The sequence below is a fragment of the Octodon degus genome, unplaced genomic scaffold (assembly GCF_000260255.1).
Source record: "Octodon degus isolate 3935 unplaced genomic scaffold, OctDeg1.0 scaffold00165, whole genome shotgun sequence".
NCBI lineage: Eukaryota > Metazoa > Chordata > Mammalia > Rodentia > Octodontidae > Octodon > Octodon degus.
The window spans coordinates 6,072,249-6,083,731 of record NW_004524741.1 but is presented as its reverse complement, the minus strand read 5'-3'; the positions used below and the strand labels follow the sequence as shown (position 1 = coordinate 6,083,731).

General features: G+C 35.3%; 1 protein-coding gene across 1 annotated transcript in view; it reads right to left on the bottom strand.

The window, feature by feature from the left end:
- Positions 1 to 11,483, bottom strand: part of Cnbd1 (cyclic nucleotide binding domain containing 1) — a gene marked incomplete at its 3' end in the record, with an annotated part of 439,441 nt that overhangs the window by 337,759 nt on the left and 90,199 nt on the right. The gene's annotated exons all lie outside the window — the stretch shown is intronic.

Genomic DNA, 11,483 nt, shown 5'->3' with positions numbered 1-11,483 from the left:
ATCACTTGGAGTTATAAAAAGGATAAAGAATCATGAAGATGGGCTGAGACATCTGGGATGCCATCAGAGAACAGCATATGTGAAGTCAGCAAGCCAACAGCAGAAGGAGGACTGAAAGAGACATAAAACATATTCAAAGAAATAATGGCAATGGCAGGCAAAATCCCAAGGCAATTGAAGAAAATAGAAATCCAAATCCTTGAAGCCAAAAAGACAAGTTGAATTTGTTTGGGAATGTTTTTATCAATGTAATCAAGGTTATAATACAACAAGACCAGTGCTGCCATGCTCAGAGCTTCTTCCTCTGAGATAAAGAACAAGTACATCCACTTGCCCACTTACTGCACTGGAAGTCCTACCCAGAGAATTAGGAAACTAAAACACATAAAAGACATGCAAATAGAAAAGCAGAAAATGAAGTTGTCTCTGCTTGCAGATATCCTCATAGATAGGTGGAATCATAAAAACTCTAAAACAAAACTGTTAGAATTTATACCTGAATTCAGTAAAACTAAAACATACAAAATCAGCATAAGAATTAATAGAGCTTCTAGATGCTAATCATGGATTCTGTAGAAAAAAGTAAGAAAATAACTGAATTAGAAAATAAAACACATGGGAGCAAATTTAACTAAAGGTTTAAAAGATCTGTACAATAAAAACTGTAAAGCATTCATGAAAGAAGTCAAAGGAAACACATTCATTAAAAAATAGTATTTATAATATTTATAAAATAATATTTTTTCTAACCCATGTTGACAGATTGTAGGAAGAAATTCAGTAAAACCATCCATATTACCCAAAGCAACCTAAATCGTTAATGCAATGTTAATCAAAATATCAATGCCTTTCTTCACATTACAAAAAAATCCTAAATTATATATGAAGTCATGAAAGGTCCCAATAATCAAAGCAACCTCAAACAAAGCTGGAGTCATTATATCCTGATTTTAAAATATGTTACACAACTATTTTAATGAAAACATTATAACGCTAGAGAAACAACAGACACATTCAACACTGGAATAGGTTAAAAAGTTTTTAAAAAATCCACAAATTTACAGACAGGTGATTTTTCAAAAAAAGGTGTCAAAAATACAATGGAAAATGGATAGTATCTTCAATAAACAGTTTTTAGAAAACTACATATCAAAATGTAGAATTATAAAAAAATTTAAATCATATTTTTGAATTTCTGTTATAAAATATTTTATTTCCTACCTTTTCATAGTTACTTGGCATATATTTTTTACTAGAAAAAAGAAAGAAGATTGGATTTTAATTTTTATAATAGTCAAAAATATTTAGCAAAATTTTACTCTGTTCCATGAACAGCTCAAAGAAGGAAAAAAATAAATTTATGTTTATTGAGCCATTATCAAAATTATCAGGTTGCTGCTTTTTTAAAAAAAAGTGCAACTAAATTTTTTTAAATCCCTTTAGCCCATTTATTTCAGTTCATGTGGGAGGAATCAACAGCTTCCTTCAATTATCCAAATTTCTAGTTTAAACTCTGGAATTCCATCTCACATTACAAAAACAAAGGTCACGTTGGCAAGCAAAATGTGAGAACATTAAAAACATGTAAGACTTATTTTAATATGAAGCAAAACTTCTGAATCACTATAGCTTTCCATAATATTTCAAATTTAACTTGGATAGTATAAAAAATAACTATGAATAATAACTGGGTTATTTACTGGGCAAATGTTCTTCAGTACCTACTGTGTGCCATTTCCCTTGAAGAATATTTTGCAAAGCACAAACCAAACTGTGGTGTGGAAAAAGGGTCCCATCACCATTTAAGAATATTCCAGTTCATTAGCAATGGTGTAACATTAGGTCATGCAAATAAATTATATTGGTACTGGCCAAGGAAATAAATGACACTATTTGAGTACTACTAAAATAATGATCAATAAAATCCTACACAAAGAAGGTAACTAGATTTTTACCTAATACATCAGAAAAAAATCTTCATAGAGGTATTGAAAAGGAGTCATAGATGAAGCTGGGTAAGGAAGAGAAAATGGCACAGTGCTAAGTGAAATTCAGCTCTCCAAGACTCAGCATCCAGAACCTGAGAAGCAGCACGTTGGAGAAGGAACAAAAGAGGAGTTGGAGACACAATCCACAAGAGGTAGAGAACAGAACAAAAGAATCTGTACTATAACTAACCACTATGAAGACAACAATATGCAATGTATTAATTATTGAAACTGTCCTACTAATTGGTTTTGAAACTGTCTCATTGCTATTTGTTTCTCAATAAAATTAATTTTAAAAAAATAATAACAATAAGGCACCTACCAATAAAAAAAAAGAAAAGAAAAGAATCTGAACTCTCTCCTCTGATCGTGGTCTGTGTGCTGGAACAGAAGCACTGTAACCCCCAGGGCGGGGAGATTCAAGGAGCAGAAGGTGCTGACTTTCTCCTATAGCTGCCATAAATGCCAAAGCAGAACGAAGACGGGCTCCAGGGGCGCACCCTGCACAGCAGCAGCCGCACCTTGGGGAGGACTCTAGTGCGGGCACTGTCCATATCACCAGTGAGCACTTTATCTGGCAACATTTTGGGAAGGAGATGACTTTAAATCTGTGACTCATAATGACCAGCAAACAATTTAACCTCAGGATTTCCAGTGTTTCTCTCCCACAGTGATTGGATGAGAGACAAACAAGTACGGGAGCAAGCTGTGGACAGAGTGGCTCCAAAGAGATTCCCTGAGAAATTTAAACTCAGACCCACAAGGACATAGGATTTGCTCCCCCGTTCCCCTGTCAGGTCCAGTTTGAGCTGCACTGAGAAACAGTTGAGCCTGAAAATGCTGGCATTTAGTGCTGGAGCCCGGGCCTGCTACCTTCATGTGGTGCAGATCCGAGGCCTGACACCTGCCCTACCAACCAGAATGCACAAGAGCGCGGCTGCGGTAGACAGAGGAGTCTCTAAGATAGGGCAGCATTCACAAACCCAAAATTCATGAGGTTAGGTGAAGGAAACCATGACTTCCTCGCCTGTAAAACAATAGTCATTCAACAATACAGACTTTTTTTCCCCCTGCTTTTGAACTCATTTTCCTTTTCGATGATTATTTTTCATTTTTCTTTCCTCTTTTCTTTTTTCAATTTATTGGAACTTGGGAAATTTGCCTTTCTCCTTTTTTTTTTTCTTTTTCTTTTTTAACTTTTTCTACTTTTATTCACTATATTATTTTATTTTTCTCCTTTTTTTCCCTTTTATCTTCTGTTTCTCATTTGTTTCTCCTGTTACCATCACCTAATTTTATAAATACACCTCTAGTCTTTAATAGGATTCTTTATCATATTTTTCTCTCCTCACCTATTATTGCTTTGTTTTTCAAATTTTTCTTCCACTATTTTCCCATTTGTAACTGTAGAACAACAGAATTTATCAAAAGGAATATTTGATAAATTATTGATTAAGAATTTTTAAGGGCAGCCCAAATAGCTCAGCAAATTAAAGATCTTGGTTAGGCAGAGCTCAGTGGTCAGGGTTCAATCCCTGGCATGCCATGCTGTCCCCGACCCTAGGGCATGCTGAGACAGTGATTGAGACTGGACATGGTGGTGCGCAGCTGTAATCCCAGCTCCTGGGAGGCTGAACACAGGCGGATCACTACGAGTCCAATCTACGTAGTGAGACCCTGGAGATCCTGGAGACCCTGTACTAAAAATATAAATAAATAAATAAATAAATAAATAAATAAATAGAATTTTCAAAAAATCTTAATAAAGACCTGTCCTGGACTTCAAGAAAAACTATGTATCAAATACAAAACAAACAAAATTCCTAGGCAAGCTGTACAAAAACTTTAAAAAAGCAAATTATAGCAGCTAAGTGCTGAGTAAAAGTCATTACCTTCAAAGGGAGTAACAAGACTGATAGCCAAGTCTATAGCTGAAGTGAAGCAAAGCCAGGGGGTAAGGTACAATGACTCTCCACCTAGTACTCTATTTTCAGCAAAAGCATAAACTCTCCCACTGATAAAAGCGTTATGTTGGAGCCAGAGAGAAAGCTCAGTATAAAACAGCGCTTGCCTGGCAAGCATAAGGTCCTGAGTTCAATCCTCGGTTCTGCAAAAAAAAAAAAAAAAAATGCACCATGTGGTTCAACCATTTTGGAAAACAATTTGGAGTTGGTTCAACATGCATCTACCATATGATCAAGAGTGTTTACTCAAGGAAAACATAGGCACATGATCATTCTAAGACTTACACAGAATGTTCATGATCACTCTGTAAGAATCACCAGTGTCCTATAGCAAATACACTGATGCACTATGATATGTGCATGAAGTTGATAGCTATCTAGGGATCCAACTGAAGTGCTATTTTGTAACAATAAATGTTTGGTGGAATTGTTTCCAGAGTTTTCAGGACTACCTACCAAATTGTTTGCTATCTCTCTGCAGGTTGAACCAAGATTTCATAGACAATGACATACAGACTTACACTTTGCTAGAAACAACCAAATCTTGCCAATGTTTTCCATAAGTAGTATAGCAATCCTCAATTTGATTTTTCTCTTTCCAAAACGATCCTTCATACCATGATATATCAACTCTTAAAATACAGAAGTGTTCTATTCATGAGTAGATAGCAAAATTGCATGTATGTCAAACTATGACACTTTGGTAAAGTGAAGATTAAGTTAAAATTCTGAGGCACTCACACATTCAATTTTTAATAAAAATAATGCATGGTTGTGGAAATTTAAGATGTTATGTAAAATAAGAAATGAATACTTTTAAAAGATTTTATGTTCCCTTCATTATTATATCTATAATACTACACATAATTAAAACTAGCAATAGAGCCACAAGATTGTTATCTCAGTGTAGGATATGTTCTATTATAATTTCAAATTTAATAAGAAAGAATTTATACAAATCATTTAATAAAATATTTCTATGGAAAAATGTTCTCACTTGAAATGCAAGAATAAAATAGCCACCCAAAATAAGGCTTAGCTTTAAAATTCACATCTTTTCTGAAAAAGATATTAAAAGTAAAAACATAGTTTTATAAGAAATACTATAAAAGGTATCTGTTTATTAATAATGATAAAAATACAATATTTTTAAATACTAGTTTATGCATAACCTAATAACAATTTCTCAAACCAAGTATAAAAATATCACTGGAAGCTTTATACATGAATGTACATGCTAAGTAAATAATAGCTATTGTTTAACCATAAGTTGTAAGATAAATTTATACATTCTTTTTTGAAGGAAAAAAGAAATGGGATATACTATTACTCTTAGGCTCTAGGAATCCCTTCATCATTCAATGATGGAAAGCATATAACAAAGTTTTTTCTAAAAATTCAATCAACAGGCCTACATGCTAAGACAGGGATTGAGACTGGGCATGGTGGTGTGTGCCTGTAATCCCAACACTTGGGAGGCTGTAACAGACCAATAACTATGAGTCTGGTCTAGTAGTGAGACCCTGAACACCCTGTAGACCCTTCTCTAAAATACAGGGGAAAAAAAATTCAATCAAATTGTATCAGATTCTTTGGGAAAGGGAGCTTGAAATTTACACAGAACCTAAGATGTGACAAGAAAAATTCATGGGGCTTTGCTTCTCTGATTTTATGTAGGCTGGTCAGTACTAATGAAGCCGCACAGTTAGTAACTATGCCCATTTAGATGAATTGAAGATCAAGAAGAAAAAAATTGCCCCAAGTCATGCAATTAGCAGTGGGATATGTCCCATTCCTAATGCAGCTCTTCCTGATCACATATCAATGATGTGTTTTCTTTTTCTGAATTTTCTGAATATGTACATCCCAGATGTACCTTTTATTCTCACTGCTGTAAATGTTCAATGCTGCCCTCTTCCATAATTCTGACTTACTGCCAATGAGCTTTTAATTTCCATCCTTTACCAACTATCTTGGTTAATTTTATCTCATTCCTGGGACCAAATCCCTGAAGACCCAAATTAAGTAAGGAAAGGTTATTATTTAGTTCACAGATTGTAAAGGTTTTAGTCCATACTAAGCTGACTCCAAGGCATACTGGCACTTGGCAGAGAGCAGCAGTTCATGGTGGCAGAAAACAGAAAAACAGCAAGAGCAAAAGGGCAGAAACAGAGACATCTACAGCAGCAACAGAGGCAGAGGCAGAGAGCAAGCTTCTCTTCTTTCCTTATACTGCCTTTAGGATACCTGCCCCAGGGCAGGTGTAACACTCACATCCATAATCCAAGATACATCTACACCCATAATCCCAACATTGAATCATGAATTAATCACAAACTCTAGAAACCCACTCTAATGACTACCTGAGAACAACTAGACACAAAACATAACTCTAAGTCATCTTCTTATCACAAATGGTACTCTTCCTTTAGGTCCCATACTGATATCATAAAAAGTAACAGTTTCTGCCAGAAATATAAGTTATTATTTTCAGTATTTAGATGATTCTTTATTAGCCTGTGTTCCCTTTTATCTTAAAATAAAGTCTTTCCTTCCTGTGGCTTCCCCAGCCCCATTACAGTATGATTTTCTTCCGAAGGCTTGTTTTTGACAAAATTAATAGCTCTACCATGCGCTTTTCTCTTATCAGCATAAAATCTTTAACTATAGTTTGATACTACAATCCCTCATCTTCTATGCCATTTCAGTAGAGGACAACAGTGTAGGAACCATATTGCATTTGGATTATAAACATTCTGAATTTAAAAGGCAAAAATCCTGATGTTCTTCCAGGGAGCAATTCCTCTGAGTCTTTCCTGAGAAGTGGCTTTGCCTCATTGCTCCACTGAAACACAATGATCTTCAGATGCCTCATTCCCTCAGAGGAAACATCTTTAATTGGAGAAAGTAGGAGAAAAAACAATTGGGCCAAGTTTTCTCAGAGGAGCATAAACTGTTTCTAGTTCATTTATAAGTTCCTCTCTTCTTCTACCTTTTCTGCAATCTCCATAGAAACATAAATGCATCATTTTCTCAAAAATTTGTAATTAATAAAGAAATCACTTCTTTTTAACATAATATTTCACAATTGCCTTTAAAAATTAGTGTTATTATAAACAATGCCATCAAATAAAATATGAGAGAGCATTAAATGACTTTCATCATTTTCCAGCATAATGGTCAGCGGAGAAAAGATATCCTCTCAGGACTACAAATAAAATCATGTTTGTGTCTTGCAAAGAGAAGCAAAACTAAGTTCTGCATGTTGAATTAAACTTTGTAATATAGAACAGTGACCACACTCTGCTGTTATCTAGACCAATTTCAAAGCCTCCTAACTGTTCACCCCAAATCTTCTACTTGCACTGACAACCCACTACCCAACTACCCACAGGTGAGCTTTCACACAGTAGCAGAAACATTAAAATCCTGCTAAACCCATACAGCCCTAAACAACAGTCTGGGTCCTGTCTGTTCTGGAGCCTCCTCTCCACCAACTCTGTTTTTCCCTTACACTGTCACAGTAATGGCCTCCTGATGAGTTCATATGTGGTTTATTTTTTTTTCACTGTTTTCAAACTACACTTCCACCCTTGCCATTCTCATAATTGTGTGGGGGGGGGGTTCTGCATAAAATGTATGTGTCTAAGATATTTAATTGGCTAGCTTTCTCATTAAGAAACAAACAACTTGATATCATCACCTGTTAGAAAATATTTTTCTAATTATTTCTACTAAACTCTACTGCTTTGTTCGGTATTCATATTTTTTCTAGCCCACAAATTCCTAATCCCCAGGCCAGTAGTCCACTGCTAATCTGCAGTGAGTCAGAAAGTAAAGTTCTGTCTATATTTACAGCTGCTCCCCATTTTTCTCATGACATTCTGAGCTCCATTTCCTGCCAGATCAGCAATCGCAACAGATTATGATGGAGGATGGAGGTCCTACTATGAAGAGCTGGCATACATGCTGCTGATGAGAATCAAATGCCTGATGGTCTGAGGTGGAGCTGAGGCAGTAATGCTAGCTCTGGTGAGCATCTGCAAATACAGATTAACGTTAGCAGAGAGGTTGAAACAGAAACCATAATAAAATAATTCCTTCCAAATTCATATCAAAACCCCATTAGTGAGCAGCAGCTGACAATTAAGATAACCTTTGATGGCAAATTAAATTAGATTATGGAGTAAAATGGATGTGTACAACACAGTCCAAGGATGCCATCAAACTGTCTCCCTTCACTTTAAGATGAGACTGTCCACTGGTAGGAAAATAAGCTCGGTGTTCCTATTATTCCATGTTGTAGTTAGTTATATAGTTATTTGATTATATATTATAATATGATAATAACTGAAATAAGGCATATGATTAAATTCAAATATAATGTGTTTGAATCATCCTTAATCCCTGCTGCCAAAATTGTTGGGGACCACTGTCCTAGAATTTATCCCTCACCATGTAAGACTTGTCTGTTTTCTTTAGAATGCAAGCTCCAAGTCTGCATTCCTGGAGTCTCACCATGGGGGACATTACCAGACTCTCTTAAGAAGTTTAGAAGCACACATTGCACTCATTAATTAGTGGGTGAAAAAAAGTTTAGAAATTAAAATCGCAGGTAATTATTTAGCTTATAGATTTTAAATTAGAGTTGTGTTCAATATCCACTCCATCTGAAATCTTTCTCTTCTAAAATGTTCTCCTATGCCAATTGCACATTTACTGAGTAAAAGTCCCCAATAAAATAGACTTCTTTTAGCATTTACTCAAGGACTACAAATGCACATTACAAAGTCTGACTATATCCCTGAAATTAAAGGGTAGGCCAAATAATTCCCTATAAAAGGTAGGGACAAGCTTTTGATTTTGACGTTGTGACTTGAAAAGATTTCCAAATCAGTTTAGCTTTCCTATTATCTTCTGTATATTATTATTATTTTTCTTCCATGTTGAAGATGTCTAATATTCTTCAATAGATTCTCCACTCCTATTTTCTGGTGGTTGTTTTCATTAAACAAGGTCAGGTTGTTCACATTCCAAGATCCAAACTAATATATATGTATATTATATACATATATACTTACTATGTATATTATAGTATAATATATGCATATATAACTTCATACAGTCTGCTACATTAAAATGTAAAATTTAACAAGGAGTTTGCCAACTTCCTTTTCTCTCTCCCTCTCTCTCCTCCTCTTTCTCTATTCTCTTCCCTCCTAACCCCCTTCTACTATTTATTTTATAAACTAATTTCCAGTTACACAGTATCCTCTTTGTTGTTCATATACCTTTGTTGGCACAAACCCTATAATTTTAATGCCTTTACCAATGTTTTAAAAAAGCATTCATCCTTTGCAACAAGAATGAAATTCAGAATCATCAGTAGACATAGAAGTGATAAAATTTTCAAAGCAATATAATCAAGTTTTTAATACTTAAATATTGTGCCAACAGTTTTGGGATAGATAGGCATATTATTAAATTAGATATTTTTATCTTAGCAGAATGGAAAGATAAAACACTTTCGCTTGCTGGTTTTGAAGATATAAGCTTCCCTGTTGTAAGAAAGGATGAAAGAGAGAGCCACATGGGAAGAATCTGTGAGAACACACAAGAACTAATGTCCCAGTTGGGAGCCAGCAAAAGCGAAAATTTCAGTCCTACAACCACTAGCAACTAAATTTTGCCCACACACCACACACAAACACAGCATATTTCAAACCTTGTTGAAATCTTGAGACACTGAGAAGACCAAATAAAACTTGTCCAGAAAAACGAGAAATGAATTTTGTTTTAAGCCACCAAGTTGACCATCATTTGTTGTACAACAATAAAAACTAATATACTAGTGTCCCCAAGCAGGCATAAAAAGACAAAACATGTCCTACAGAAGAACATAGACTATGGAATTACCATATACATTGTTCTTATAAATTTCAACTTACCATTAAGTATTGATGTGAGGATTAAATCATAAATATTATGTGTAGAATTTAAAGCTTTATATGAATATTAAACAACACATGAAAGTGAGTTCCCTTCTCATTTACTTTACTGTTGTAATTGAGTAGCTGCACAGCTCCACCCACTGACAGTTGTGAGATTCCCCTTTGAACAATCCTCCTTAACCAACTCTGAGCCACCCATAGTGAGAGACAGAAGTTCTTCCTGTGTCACACAGTAGTGAAGAAAGAAGTACTTGAAACTGACACTGACGCATTGTTCTGGGTAGTTGGTGACCAGCTGTTTAATGAAATCCATGAAGATCCATCTAAGGACACAACAAAGTAGCTTTTCCATAGGTTCTTCCCTACTTGGACAACTTTCTACCATAGCTCCTGAATTCACTCAGTCCTTTGCTGAAATGGTATCAGGACTCTTACTCAATTGTGGTTTCCATTTTAAAACAACCTAGGGTTACCTCTTGGTATCTTTACACATTGTTAGAAAACTGTAGCTACCCGGGAGTCCCTGAACATGAGTTTCTGCTGTACCTCATATGAGACCCTGCGTTAGGCTACCACATGATAGAAAATGTGAGTTACCAGAACCAGGCCTGCTGCATGATCTGCTAGCAGTTCATAACTCATAGATAATTGGGCACTAAAAATTTGAATATAATTTAGTATTAATTGACATTATATTTGAATAAAATGAATATGACTGTGACAATCCTAATAATTTTCAGTGCCTCTGTGACTTTCTACTAGATAAAAATATATATTTATAACAAATTATTTGAGAATATACAGGTCGAATTTCTAGTTTTTATAGTTTGCTAAATTGATTGTAATCCATTATGATCATTGGTTGTGATTTCCTTTTCTGTGAATGTCTCACACTTGTTTCAAGAAAAAATTGAAGCACACACATGCGCGCGCGCGCGCACACACACACACACACTGCAACAAGTTAAAAACATTAGAAATATGATCTCAAATTTCTTGAAAGTTCCAATCATATTTGTTTCACACATGCAATTATAGTTTGAAGAAAGAGCTCATGGCATAAAACTTAAACTCACAACAAACATGATAGATTTTTTAATTACTCAATCCATATTACTGGTCTTTCTTATAAGGACAGTTCTGATCTTGATACTTCCCTTGATTTTTGCCTTTATTATCAATCTCAATTCTGGTGTCATGTTTTTTTGTTGTCCCTTTACAATTTTATTCAGAAAGCTAATAGCATCTCTAGCAGCTGGACAATTCTCAGATTTAATCCTCTCTTTCTTTCTCTCCCTTTCCTTCCTCTTCCTTCTTCTCAAAGCACGTGTGTCTCAATAAAATATAAAGTTGTTCCACAGTAAAGGATTAAAAGGTAAATATATTGAAAGGCTCTATGACAGAGATGAAAGTTTAAATTCTATGAAAAAGGCCAGCCAGACAGCAAAATGGACTGAAGCACCTGCTTAGGCAGAGCACAGAGGCCAGGGTTCCATCCTGGCATGCCATTCCAGCCCCACCCCGGGGCGCTCTGAGATAGCAATTGGACTGGGCATGGTGGCGTGTGCCTGTAATCCCAG